General features: G+C 58.1%; 1 pseudogene; it reads right to left on the bottom strand.

Annotated features, from left to right (window-relative positions):
- Nucleotides 1-300: 300 nt before the first annotated feature.
- The window catches only part of LOC131092999 (Fc receptor-like protein 2), a 48078-nt pseudogene continuing 33845 nt past the window's right edge, over nt 301-14533 (bottom strand).

A 14533-nucleotide genomic window follows, 5' to 3' on the forward strand; every position in this document is an offset into this window, starting at 1 on the left:
AGGGCCCTGCCAGCTTCCTCTGGTGGAGGAAACGTGCTTGGGGAAGTGTTCAGGGTTTGTTCCTTTTTGGGTGGCTTTGCCTGGAAATTGTTCTTTGTGTGACCATTGGGACGCTGAACCTTGATCTGGTTTCTGTTGGTTTTATTCTCTCTCATTTCTGTTGCAGGAAATTGTTCTTCTCTCAACTCTTTGCATCTTTGTGCCCCCACTGGGAGGGAGAGAGGCAGGTTTTATTGGCAGCACACACACAAGTTGGTGCCCATGGGTGGGGACCCCCAGTGCCCCCAGTTCCCCCCAGTGTCACAGAACATTCCCGTAGATGTCACCGGGTTCCTGTGGTCGCCCCTGGGGTCTCTGCAGCTCAGCGTAGGTCACCTGGGGATCCTGGAGGGTGGTGGCACGAGAGGACGCTGTGAGAGACACGGGCTGTGGGATCTGGGTGGGGTGACACTCGTGGGTGACGTGTCCCTCTGCGTGTGTCCCCCCGTACTCACCCCCTGCCCTCTTGGTGACCATGACGTGGGTGTACAGCACCTCCCCCTCCTCTGGGGGGGCGGGGGGATCCGATGGAGCCCTGCTGGAATAAAGGGGATGTGGGAGAGGGGATGGGAGGGCTTGGGGGTTGGGGTAAAATGGAAGAGTGTGGTTTGAGCCCCCCACTCACCTTTCCTGCTGCTTCCTGGCGGCTGCAAATGAAACAGGGGTGGGGTGACTGCGGAATCCCAGGGCCCTGAACCCTCTCAGGATTCCTGAACCCCCACGGGATCCTCAATTTCTCTCAGGACCCCTAAGTATCCCTGAAGCCCCCCAGAATCCATGAACCTCCCCAGTGCCCCTTACCAAGTCAGCCTCAAGAACTCAAAACCCAGCAGGACAGACACACTCCCCAAGCATCCCCAGGGCCCGTGAAAGAACCCCCAACATCCCTGCAGGACTTTCCAGCAACTCCCCAGGACCCCCAGAAAAGGTCACACTTCTGGGGCTGTGGGTGGTGCTGCCCTATTGCTCCCCAACTCTGGGGGGCTCTACAACTCCCTGGGACCCCCCATCCCCCCTATTGTCACCCACCCACATGGTGCCACCGGTGACAGGCCACAATGACACCAATGAGCAGGAGCAGGAACAAAAGGGCTCCACCGATCCCTGCGGCCACTGCAAGAAACAGAGTGGCACACATCAGGATTGCCCATCACCGCAGGTGTCCTGCACTCCCTTGCAAACCTGAGGGACCCCAACTGTTTCCCTGTGTGTCCCTTTATCTTGTGGAGTCACCTCCAGGACACCGGGGGTGATGGTGGCATTGTCCACGGGCACTGCGGGGACACAGACAGGGCTGAGGCCACAGGGAGGGGCTGGCAGCTGAAGTGGGGGCGTGGGGATGGGCAGGGATGGGTGTGGTGGGGGATGTTGAGGATGGTGTCACGCTACAGAAGGGTGAGGGGACACATAGAGTGATGGAAGGACCCAAGAAATGTGTCTGGGGGACATGGAGGTCCCCAGGCAGAGGGTCCCTGGAGGCTCCCTGTACCCATCCCCGCACTCACTGTGCACCGTGACACAGAGCCAGGTGCTGCTCTTCTTCACAGCCCCCCTGTATGACCGCACCTGGCAGCTGTAATTCCCTGAGTGGGAGACCCCCATGGCGGGCACCAGCAGCTGCGGGACCCCTGTGGGCCCCCCACAACCTGCCCATCCCTGTAGAAGATGGGCAGGAGGGGGGCTCAGGGCCGCAGGGGGCTGGGGGTGCTGATGCAGCTGAGAGTCAGGAGGGACTCCATGGTGGGTTCAGGGGTCCCCGCAGCAGTGGCACCAGGTAGAGCTCAGGGCAGGAGAGAGGAGGTGAGGACTGTGACTCTGAGTCTGCTGGGAAGGGTCATTGGGGGTGTCAGGAGACTGGAGATCCAGCCATGGAAGTGCTCACCATACACTTTCACTGTCACTGCTGCTGATCGTGACTGCCAGGACCCCACCAAGCCCCCGCAGCTATAGTGGCCACTGTGGTGCAGCTGCAGGGGAAATAGGGACAGCTCGGTCCCATTGATGAACCCCCTCACTTCCTTCTCGTCCTGGTAAAATTGCACCCTGGTGACAATGTGGTTCCAATGGCCGCACCGACAGCGCAGTGTCATCGTGTCCCCCTCCAGCAGCACCCCTGCTGGCACCTGCAGCACCAGCAAATCTGAGAGACAGGAGGATCCCCTCTCACCAAGGGGCTCAAGACAGGTCCGAGGTGGTCCCTGTGACCCTGAGAACATGTGGGTGCATTGGGATGTCCCTGTGTGCAGGGCTAAGGCTCTTGCCACACAAGGGTTGTGATGCCACCAAAGGAGTGGAGTCCACTCTGACTTGTCAGGGGTCATCCTGATCATTTAACATCCCCACTCACCATCTGAGACCACTACGGGGGGGCTGAGCCCAGTGCCAGGTCTGTGACACATATAGGTGCCTCTCTCGATGACAGTGAAGTTATCAGGTCCCTCCTGCCACCAGAGCTGCCCATCCTTATACCAGGTGGTGGCACCGGCGGTCCCCGAGCCCGGGCAAGTCAGTGTCACACGGTCCCACAGCACCGCTGGCCTCCAGGGGGGCTCCACCAGGATCTGCATGGTCTGGACACCTGCAGGTGACAGGGGACACCAGCCTGCCAGGGCCAGTGTGAGGCTGGGGAGAGCAGGGTGGGGCCATGGCATCCCACGACGACTCACCAGTGAGGCCGAGGGTCTGGGCTGGAAGGGAGAAGGGAGTAGGGTGGGTGCGGGTGGCCCTGCAGGGGTAGCAGCACCTGGAGTATAGGGTGGGGGGGGGGTGTCCCCAAACTGTGCCCATGGGGACAGCAGTTCTTGTTAGAAAATGTGTCTGGGTGGCCACAAAAGAATTGGATGGTCAGCGGACATGTCTGTGTCACAGCCACCCATGCACCATATCCCTGTGGCACAGACACCTTGGGAACAGGGAGACCGAGGCCACTTGGGGCTGAGGCAGAACATGGGGACACTGTGAACACCCTGGGTACAAGGACACAATGGACACAGCCCATGCTGACCCAGGTCACCCCCACCAGCTCATGATCCCATCCCCATGATCCCATCCCCATGGCCACATCCTCACTATTCTTGTCCCCTTCTGTTCCTGCATCCCATTTCCCTTGTCCCCATCCCCAGAGCTCCCTGAGCCCAAAGGTACCAGTCCCCACATTCCCGTCCCCACATCCCCATCCCTGAATACCTGCCCCCCTCTCCCTGTCCCCAAAGCTACCCTATATGCCCAGTCCCACCAAGGTTCACTGTGGGTAACATGGACTGGCACTGCTGGCATTGGGGATCTCAGGGGACCACACAGCCCCCCTGTGACCCCTCCTCTCCCCATCCCTGGGGTGTCAGGCCCGTGCCCCGGGAACTCACCCCACAGGAGCAGCGTCACCATCCCGGCCATCCCGGTGTCCCCAGCCATGTGCACTGCTGTCACTCGCTGCTGTGGCCACCACTCCCCATGCTGGCGGCACTTCGGATGAAGGGGAAGGAAGCGAGGTCACATTTTGTCCTCATGCGTAGGTGGCCCTAGAGTGGGGGCAGGGTGGCCACAAGCTGGGCACAGGCTGGGGACAAGGCTGAGTGGGACATAGTGGGACATGAGGTTCCCAGGAGTGGGAGGCCTCAGTTTGTTTAGGGACCTGGGTAAGGGTGTCCAGGGAAATGGGAGATCCTAGGGATGGGGTCCGTGGAATGGGGATGCCCAGGGCTGGGGGGACACAGGGATGTGAGTCGCAGGGGAATGTGGGCTCAAGGGATTTGGGGTCATGGGATGGGGATTCTGGCGGAATGGGGGTTCCTGTGGGAAGAGGGGTTCCTGAGAGTATCAAGGTTCTTGGGAAAGGAAGATTTCAGGGGATGGAATGAACAGAAGAGGGTTCCTTTGGAATGGGGGCCCTGGGCCATGGAGATCCTGGCGAATGTCTGTACTGGGATGAGGATCACAGGGAGGAATATAAGGAAGGGAGGTCCCATGATTTGATTTCCAGGGGAATGGAGGTCCCAGGGATGAGCAGTGGCTCGTCAGGCCCAGGGGTCTCAGCTCCCCTCCTGGGTGCCTCAGATTTTGGGGTGACCCCGGGCCCAACACTGCCCCCCTGGGTTGCTCATTTTCTAGGCATGGGGGTCCTTGGTAGCTCTGCCTCTGTGGCCGCCCTTGCCCTTCACTTTTTCATGTCTTAATTCTCTATTTTCCCTTATTTTCCTCCCTTTTGTGTCATGTTCCCTCCCCCCTAGTTCATGACTCAGCAATCCTAGAGAGCACCTGAGCAGGGAAAGGGTTGGGGGAGCGAGGGGAGTGGCGGGTGCAGGGAAGGGTAGGGAGGCTGTGGGGGATGGAGGTGTTGGGCTGCGCCCCCTTAACACTTTCACTTTCTTTGCCCTGGACTAGAAGGAAGAGTCCGTTTGTGCTGAGAGTCAGATGGGAAAGGGGCGGTTCGGTCCTGGGGGGCACTTCTAGGGGGTTCCTGTCCTGGGGGTATCCTGTCCCAGGGGGTGACACATCCTGGCATGGGGGGTCCTGTCCCGGGGAGTGGTGGTTCCAGAAATGTCCCTGCACATTCCTGGTGCCTGTCCCAAGGATGGCACATCCTGGGGTCCCCTGTCAATGCAAGGGTCAGGCCCAGCCATGGCGCAGCCCCACTGCACAGAGATGGCCATTGTCCAGCCCTGCTCTGGCCAGCCCCAGGTGGAAGCCAGGATCTGCGGGTCCCCCCTGCCCCCTTTGCTTTGATTCTGGCAGCTTTAGAGCTGCTGCAGAGGTGAGAATTCTGTGGGTGGAAAAAGGCCAGCCTGTGGTTTGCTCAGCCCTGCAAGAAGCAAAAACCACAAAGGCAGCTCAAGCAGTGGCTCTGTGAGGGTCTTTCATGGTTTTCAGAACAGGGCTGGCTGGAAACCCCCCCTGCAAGGGCAGCTGTGAGGGAACCAGTCTGGAAATGCAGCAATTGATTATTTTGTCCCTTTGCCCAAGGGTCTGAGAAAACCACAAAACTACTCCAAATCCCACACCAATCTGCTCAACCTCCTGACCTGGACCCTCCTTCTTGAACAAAACCTGCAGCCCTTTGGAACCTCATGGAAAGAATGTTTGGCTTCTGGATGTGCACACCCGAAGAGACAGAAAAGTGTGGAAATACTGAGCAGGGGTTGCACACGAGGGGCTGGGGAACAGGCGCAGGGAGTGCCCAGGCAGGGGAATTCAGGGCAGGCTGGAGTGGATTTACCAGGGAATCAGACCCTGAGGCACACACAGGCATTTCTACAGATTTCTGTGCACTGTCCTAAGGATGGACAGAGCTTCTCCCCTTCCTCCATGGGAAGTGAGTCAAGTTTCAGGGTGGGAATGAGCAAAATGGGGAGAGTTCCTAAATGTGGCCTAAGAAAAAGCTTCCTTTAGGGCTGGGTTTCTGCCTAGCGGGCAGGGAGCAATTGCTTGGAGCTGTTGGACACTCAGGGAGATTCCACACTCTGTGTTATCCACAAGCAAATGCTGCTGTGGGATGCACCAATGGGCTCCTAAAGGGAACAAAAATGTCCAGTTTCTTCAGGCTTTGTTTGTATTTATTGTGAGTGACTTAATGGGAAAACAACTGCTAAAAGGACTCTATGAACTGGACCAATGACCTCTTCTTTCTGCTGCAGGAAAGAGAAAATGAAAGTGTTTGTTGTCTCAGCCAGAGAGACCCACTCCCCCCCCCACCAGCCCCCCAACGACTGCCTGCACCCCCCACCCCCTCATTTTCCTCTTTCTGGGATCCACCCCACTGTTACCTGCTCAGCTATTCTCTGGGATTGCTGAGCCAGGAAATTGGAGGGGATGGGCAAAAGCCCAGGGGTGTCTGGGACAGAGACACAGAGCCTCCCAGGACAACCCTGGGGTGCCTCCCTAGTCATAAGCACTGGAGGGCTGTGCTGGGCCCTGGGTCACCCCAAAATCTGAAGCACCCCATGAAGGAGTTGTGACCCCTGTGCCCATCACTGCCACTGCCCATCACTGGAACCCTCATTCCCCTGGCAACCCAACCATGGGACCCCCATTCCCTTGGTGCCTCCTCCCTGGGGACCCCCATCCCAGGACCCCCATTGCCAGCACCACCATTTCCTTGATCCCATCCCATTGGCTGCTTCTTCCCCCAGAACCCCTATTCCCAAGCGTCCCCTTTTTTCCCCCTACACCCCGAACCCTGACACCAACATGCCATGACTCCAAATACCTGGGGACCCTGTTCCCACAGCAACCCCATCCTTAATCCCCCCAGGCATGGAGACCCCAATTCCCCTGGACCCCCATTCTCCTGGAAACCCATCCTTGGTTCCCCACATTCCCTGAGCCCCCCACTCGTGGCAACAGCATCCCCACCATGTCCCCAGACAATCCCATCATGTCCCCAGCCTGCCCCCATCCTGTGCCCACCCTGCCCCCACTGAGGGCCACCTACACGTGGGGACAGACATGACCTCTCTTCCTTCCCCTTCATCCGAAGAGCCACCAGCCAGGGGAGCGGTGGCCACAGCAGTGAGTGACAGCCAGTCCACATGGCTCGGGACACCGAGATGGCTGGGAAGGTGGTGCTGCTCCTGTGGGGTGAGTGCCCTGGGCACAGGCCTGACACCCTGGGGATGGGAGGGGTCACAGGGGGGCTGCAGGGTCCCCTGAGGTCCCCAATGCCAGCAGTGCCAGTCCATGTTACCCACAGTGGACTTTGGTGGGACTGAGCATATAGGGTAGCTTTGGGGATAGGGAGAGGGGGACAGGAATTCAGGGATGGGGATGTGGAGACAGGAATGTGGGGACTGGCACCTTTGGGCTCAGGTAGCTCTGGGGATGGGGACAAGGAAACTGGGATGCAGGGACAAAACAGGGAAAAGAGCGTGAGGATGCAGCCATGGGGATGGGTGCAAGGGTGACAGTGACATAGACGTGTCCCCCTGCCTCTCCAAATCCTTTGACACCACTCCCATGCACTTTATCAAAAGAACTGCTGACTCCATGGGGACAATTAGGGACAGTGCCCACACCCAGTGCCCCTGTGCTTCTGTCCCCACTGTGCAAGCCTGCCCAGGCCTGTCCCTTCTCCCTTCCAGCCCAAACCTTCAGCCTTGCTGGTGAGTCCTCAGGGGATGCCATGGCCTCACACTGCTGTCCCCAGCCCCACGCTGGCCCTGGCAGGCTGGTGTTCCCTGTCACCGACAGGTGCCCAGAGCACCCAGCTCCTGGTGGAGCCCTTCTGGAGGCCAGTGGTGCTGTGGGACGGGGTGACACTGACCTGCCAGGGCTTGGGGACCGCCAGTCCCACCACCTGGTACAAGGGGGAGCAGCGCTTGTGGCAGGAGGGGCGAGACCACCTCACTATCACTGAAAGTGGCACCTACACATGTGAGAGACCCAGCACCGGGCTCAGCCTCCCCATGAAAGTCTCAGGCAGTGAGGGGGGTTTGAGTTTCCTCAACCTGGCACCCACAGTGACTCCAAGGGCTCTGGGTGGGCTCTGCTCCATGGGTCACTTCCTGTGTGACCAGAGCCTGTCCTCTGCTCTGAAGATATCCAAGAGCTTCCCAGAGTGAGGAGACTTGTCTCTCACAATGGCTGGCTCCTGGTTCCTCCGGGTACCATCATGATCCTCCTGATGCCACTGGTGTGACAGGACCCCTCTGTCCCCCAGACTGGCTGGTGCTGCAGGTGCCAGCATGGGCGCTGCTGGAGGGGTCATGGCGACACTGCGCTGCCGGAGCTGGCAGAACAAACAGCTCACGCACGTGTACTTCTACCATGATCAGAAGCATCTGAAGGGGCCCCATGACAGGACCGAGCTGTCCCTGTCCCCCCTGCAGCTGCACCACAGCAGCCACTGCACCTGCAAAGGCTATGGGGTGTCACACTGGAGTCAGTTGGAGCCTGTGACAGTGACAGTGCACAGTGAGTTCAGGGATGGGGACAGGGAAGCCCAACATCCTCCAAGGATTTCCCCTCTCTGCCAGAAACCTTCATCCTCCCTTTACTCCTCCCTGGGTCACCCAAAATTTCCCAAGTCCCTCTTGGTTTCCCCCAGGACTGCCCAGTTCCTCCTGCAGATCCCTCATCCCTCTCTTTGTCCTCCCCATCCCTCCCTGGATTCTCCACCCCTTCCAAGGTCCCTGCTCCACCCTCTGGTTTCCCTTCCTTCCCTGGGTCCTCCTCCCCATCTCTAAACCCCAAATCATTACCTGAGTCTCCTCAGTCTCTTGTCTGGTTTCCCATCCCTGCCTGGATCTCTTCCTATTTCCACGGGGTCTCGCCATTGTGCCCAGGTCCCAGCATGCCTCCTAGGGTCCCCTTGTGCTCACTGGGATCCTCTCTGCTCCCCTCTAATTCCCCTCTTTCCCCTCCCATGTCCTCCACCCCTCCTGTGTTCCCCTGCAGGGGTCCCACTCTCAGGGGTGCCCTGTCAGCACAGCCCCCCGGGGACAGGTGGCACTCGGGGACTGCCTGGTGCTGAGCTGCGCAGTGGCTGCAGGGACAGGTCCTCTGTCTTTCTCTTGGAACCTGGAGGACTCAGGGGCACCGCTGGTCACCGGCCGTCGCCTGGAGCTGCGCCACGTTGGGGACAATGACAGTGGCCACTACCTGTGCCAGGTCAGCGATGGGGACAACGTGGCCGAGAGAGACCCCCCCGAATGTCACCGTCCTGGGTGAGTGGGACCCTTGGGCTGGGTTGACCCCACCCACGGCACTCTCATCCCACCTTGCCAGGTTCCAGCCCTATCTCTGTCCCCACAGTGCCCATGGCCAATGCCACCATCAACCCCGGTCCCCTGTCACACCAGGTACACACAGGTGACAATGTAACCCTGTGCTGCTCAGTGCAGGTGGGCTCAGCCCCTGTCACCTTCACCTGGCTGCACAATGGGCAGGAGGTGGACTGGGGTCCCATCCTGGAGCTCAGGGAAATTACTGTGGGACATTTGGGCACCTACCAATGAGTGGCCACCAACCAGCTGGGACAGGATGGGCACTGTGTGTTCTGGGCACTCAGCCCTGAGCTGGCCCTGGAGGTGACACCTGGCTCACCCTGGGTCACAGGTGGGGTCACATGAGGTCACCGGGCTGTTCAGGATCCTTGGGATGATGGGCGACCCCAGTGTGTCCCCCTCTGTCCCCAGCAGTGGCTGTGAATGCCGGCTGGACCCTCCTGTTCCTCCTCCTGCTCCTGGCTGTCATCGGGGGCTGTCACTGGTGGCACCGCCGGGGTGGGTGACAATGGGGGGGGATGGGGGTCCTGGAGTGAGGGGTAGCCCCCAGAGTGGGGGCAGAGATCAGCAGAACCCCGTGCCCTTTTGCTGGGGGACACTGAGCTTGCAGTGACCTCAGCTGGGGGTCCTGGGGGATTTGGGGGCATTTGGAGGGTCTTGGTAGGGCTCCAGGGCCTTCGCTGGGTGGGCTTGGAGGAACATTGTGGTTGCATTGGCAGCTCCTGCAGGGTTTGGAGGAGCTCCTGGAGGGCTGTGCAGGGATGTTGGACGATCTTTTTGGGTCCTGGGAGAGTTTGGGGGTGCCTCTCCCTCCAGGTTTGCTGTTCTGTGGACTCAGAGGGTTTGGGACACCAGGAGGTGTTTGGGGCCCTGTGGTGTTGCAGAAGTTCTGGGGGCTTCAGGGGTGCTCAGAGTGTCCTGGGGGAATAAGGGGTCCAGTCGGAATCAGGGCTGCGGTGGGGATTTGGGGGTCCCGTGGGTGGTTGGAGCTGCCGATGTCCAGGAAGGTTCAGGGGTCCCAGTGTCCCCTTGTTCACCCCCTCTCCTTTTCCTTTCAGCCACCAAAAAACCCCAGGACAGGTGAGTGGGAGGCTCAGGCTGGAACTCCTGTTTCCCTTTATCCAGACTACTGAGACCCCCCCCTTATCCCCCAGGCCTCCCCCAGAGAAGGAGGCCATGCTGGACCCCCACATCATGAGCACCAATTGGGCAGTGGGAGAATTCGGGGGGGAAGAAGGACACGTCACTCACGGGTGTCACACTCATCCAGGTCCCAGAACTGGTGTCACTCTCAGGGTCCCCACAGGTGTCCCCCAGCCCTGCACCGACTTGGGATCCAAAGGTGTCCAATGCAGAGCTGTCGGGACCCCAGGAGGGACAGCGGGACCCCCGTGACAACGAGAGCATGCTGTGGGGGGCACTGGGGGGTCTGGGGGTCCCTTCCCCAGGGTACCCCCTGTGTGCCCCCCTCCTCCCCCCGATCCTGTGTTCCCATGCCCGGGGGGTGGCAACGACTGGGGGATCCCATGTGGGGCTGCCCAGAGCTCCCTGTTCCAGTGCTCCCAGTACACCCAGGAGCTCCCCTTTATCGTCCCCCCCACCCCAGTGCCAGAGAGCACTGGGGGCCTTGTCACTCTTATTGAACCCAAAACACAGGTTTTGTTGAAACTGGGGGTTTTTTTTAGTTCAGTTCTTCTTGGTCAGTTCGGGAATGAACAAGGAGGGTCCGCTCAGGTTGTTGAGCAGATCCTTGTGGGATTTGCAGGATTTTTGGGGCTCCCTCCGTCCCTTAGGAGTCACTTCACAGCACCGCCGCAAACAGCACCCCCTGCCGGTTCCCAGGGAAACCGCACCCCCTGTTTCCATGGCAACACACACCCCTTTCTCATAGCAACAGCATCCCATCTCCATGGCAACCGTACCCCATTCTCATGTCAGCGGCCCCCTGTCCCCATGCCCTCAGTCCCCTAATCCCACGGCAACAACACCCTTCTGTTCCCACGGCAACAGTCCTCTCCCATTCCCATGCCTACACCCCCCCATTCCCACGATAACAGCCCCCCAGGCCCATGGCACCTGTAGCCCCCATTCCCATGCCCACCTCTCCCCGTTACCCTGATAACAGCCCCTCGGTTTCCATGGCAATTCCCACTCCCTTCCATGACAACAGCCCCGTTCCCATGGTAACGCCCCTGTTCCCACACCCACAGCGCATGCGCCGCACTCTGCCCGCCTCTCCATCTGACTACATTCCCCATCAACCCCCACGGCCTGCAGCGTGCTAATGGAGCTCAACAGCTCCGGGGACTCCATTTCCCATCGCTCCCTGCAGTGCGGATGGGAGGGGCAGGTCTCTACGGTGGGAGTCGCGGGCCAGGTCCCGTGACATGCACCGTGAGCGGATGTCAAGATGGCAGACAAGGGGGGGAAGCACAGCCGGGGGTGCAGAACAGGGCCGGGGAAGGACCCCCGGGTGGGCCCTGCATCAGCCTTATTTTCAAGTCCAAGTTGGGTTACAGCTTTAACGTCCACGCGTAAGTGAGCGAAGGCGGGCAGCTGCGCAGTGTTATGAGTAAAAAAGGCTCCCCATTTTTTTTTGTAAAATGGTTGCAAAGTGAACAGGTTGGACCAGTTGCTGCCAAGGTGGAGTTCTACCTGTTTTGTTATTGTAATCATCGGTCATTTTCATTAACTACTCCTTTTCTATCGGTAAGGCCCTGCCTGTGGCTAAGTGATAGCCCTTCTCCCCAGACAGTGAGAGGAGGGGACATGGTAGGGGGCATCAGAGGGCATGCAAAATAACTTCAGAACCAGCATGCCATGGGAAGCCACTCCACCAAACTTTACAAAAAGACCCCCAAAACTATGAGCCAACACAGAATTAAGAGATCAGAGTGATGTCTGAACGTGAGGAACAAAGTCCTGAGCCTGCAGCGATGCTGAGAACTTTTGTTACCCCTTGCTCTGAGCAAAGACCTCAAGTGGAGCCAAGATCCCAAAACAGCAAAACATGAAAGTTGAGAAAAACACAGGGTATAGCCCCACTGCTCTCGTGGGGACAGGACCTCCATCTCTGCTCCCTAGGGGACAAAGCTGCACATTTTTCCTCCTCTGAGTCACCCTGGGAGCAATGACGGAGAAGCCACGGACCCATCGAGCCTCCCAACCTTGAGCTGATCACTTTTAATAAAGGCATTAAAAGGAGAAAAATTCTCCTGCCCTGTTTATCTCACACAGCATCAATGGCGAGCTGTACGTGCCGCTGCAGAGCGTCAGCGCCGTGCTGGGTGGAGGGGCCGCCAATCGTGCTGGGGTGTGCAAGGGGAACCCAGCATCCAGGAGGTGTGAGTATGGGGGGGCCGCCAGCCACACCCCCCCAGCAGCCAGGCCCGGGAACGCACCCCACACATATGGGCAGTCCCGGGGGAGCAGGAATAGGGGTCCTGAGGGGGCTCTGGGGGCCATGAGGGAACTCTGAGGGGCCCGGGCTGAGGGGACACCGAGCTCTTGGTGCGGTGTTGGGGTAACTGATGGCCTCTGCAGGGCCTTGGGTGAGAGGGTCATGAGGGGGATTGGGACCCCCAGCCCTTGGGAGGTTTTTGGGGGTCGTGAGGGGCCTGAGGATGGTGTGATGAGGAGAGACTGAGAACCCCAGCCCTTGCTGGGGATTTGGGAGAATCCTGAGGGGGCTGAGCGTCCTTTGGTGAGGTTTGGGGGTGTTGGGGGCTCTGAGGGTCTCCTGGTGAGGGTGTGACTGGGAAGGAGGGGGAGCCCCCGACCCTTGGTGGGGATTTGGGGGGTCCTGAGTGTTATGAACAAAAATTCTGCTGATTTTTTTTTTGTGAGAAAAAGGTTACCACTGTTGCTGCTGGGGTGCTGCTTTTGTGTTATGGTAATTACGAGTCATTGTTGCTAATAGTTGTTTTTGTATCAGTAAAAGCCTAATTGGGGCCAAGTTAATGGCCCTTCCCTGAGACAGTGAAGGGTGGGGACCTCCCCAAACAGTGAGGGGAAGAGACTTGGGAGGGGGGAGATATGCAAAATAACTCCAGGACCAGCATGCCATCAGAAGCTACTGCTTGCTAAAAAAGCTTGCTAAAAAAGACCCCCAAACAACGAGCTAACTAAGAGTTGAGAGATTAGAGTGATGTCTGGACGTTAGGAATGGAGTGCTGAGCCTGCAGAGATGCTGAACACCTTTGTAGTCCCTCTCACCCTGAGCACAGGAGTCATGCCGAAACCGGAAGTGGACAGGGCAAACTGGCGAACAACAATATCCAAAGGGGTCACCACGCCCTAAAGGCTCCCACGAGGACCGGACCCCCAGCTCTGTCCCTAGTGGACAAAGCTGTGCATATCCTCCTCCTCCTCGTTGCCTTGGGAGAGACAACGGGAAGCTGCAGACCTGCCAAGCTGCCCAATCCTAAGCTGATCACTTTTAATAAAGGCATTTAGAGGAGAAAAAGTCTCATGCCCTGTTTATTTCACTGAGCACAAACGGCCGCTTCCTTCTTGTCCAGGAAAAAGAAAGTGAAAGTGTTGAGGGGGCGCAGCCCAACATCTCCATCCCCCAAAGCCTCCCCACCCTTCCCTGCACCCACTGCTCCCCATTATCCCCCTCCCCTGGGTGCTCCCAACCCATTCCCTGCTCAGGTGCTGCCCGGGATTGCTGAGTCAAGAACTGCGGGTGAGGAGATGTGGCAAAAAAGTGAGGAAAATAAGGAAATAAGAGAAATAAAGAGAGGAAAAATTAAGGGTGGGAGAGGCAGAGAGGCAGAGCTATTAAGGACCCCCAAGTGATGCCTGTACAGGAAGGGAGCACCCCAGAGGGGCTTTGCTGGGCTCTAGGTCACCCCAAAATCTGAGGGACCCAGGGAAGGAACTGAGACCCACAGGCCTACCCAGACACTGCCCATCCCTGGCACCTCCATTCCCCTGGAAATTAAATCATGGGACTCCCATTCCTTATGTCCCACCGTGCCTGAGTGTGACTGTGGTCACAGGGGTTCTTGGATGAGGGAAGAGACGAGAATGTTGACTTCAGGATCAGAAGGCTTTATTTATTATGTTCTGATATATATATTTTTACGTTATAACTATACTAAAAAGAAATGGAAAGGAAATGGTTTCCTCAGAAGCTAGCTAAGCTAAGAATAGAAAAGAAAAGAATGAATAACAAAGTCAGCTCTGTTGGACTCTGTCCGAGATAGCTCTGTCCTTGATTGGCTATTAATTAAAAACATTCAAGATGGCCTAATCAAGAATCTACCTGTTGCATTCCACAGCAACAGATAACTATTGTTTACATTCTTTTTCTGGGGCCTCAGATTCTCAGAAGGGAAAATCCTAAAGAAATGATATTTAGTGAAAAAGATGTCTGCGACACCTGAGACCCCCATCCCAGCACTGACATTCCCGAGGATCTCCATGGCCCAGCACCCTGATTCCCAAGGAAACCTCTCCTGTCCATTCCATTCCATGAAATCCTCCTTCCCCCAGAATTTTGATTCTCCCAAGACCCCCATTCCCACGGGAACCCAGATTGCCCCAGCATCCCCATCCCATGGCCCCAAATCCCTGGAGCCTCCGTTCCCCTGGGACTCCCATCTCTGAGTGCCCCCACCCCTGGGCACCCCCATTCCCATGGCCCCCTCATTATCATGGATTCCCCATTCTCAGGGACCCCATTCCCGTGGGACCCTCCATTCCATTGGATCCCCCTCCCCGGGTCCCCAAACCCTCTGAGCCCCCCACTCCTGGGAACACCATATCCCACT

The sequence above is a fragment of the Melospiza georgiana genome, chromosome 23 (genome assembly GCF_028018845.1).
Source record: "Melospiza georgiana isolate bMelGeo1 chromosome 23, bMelGeo1.pri, whole genome shotgun sequence".
Lineage (NCBI taxonomy): Eukaryota > Metazoa > Chordata > Aves > Passeriformes > Passerellidae > Melospiza > Melospiza georgiana.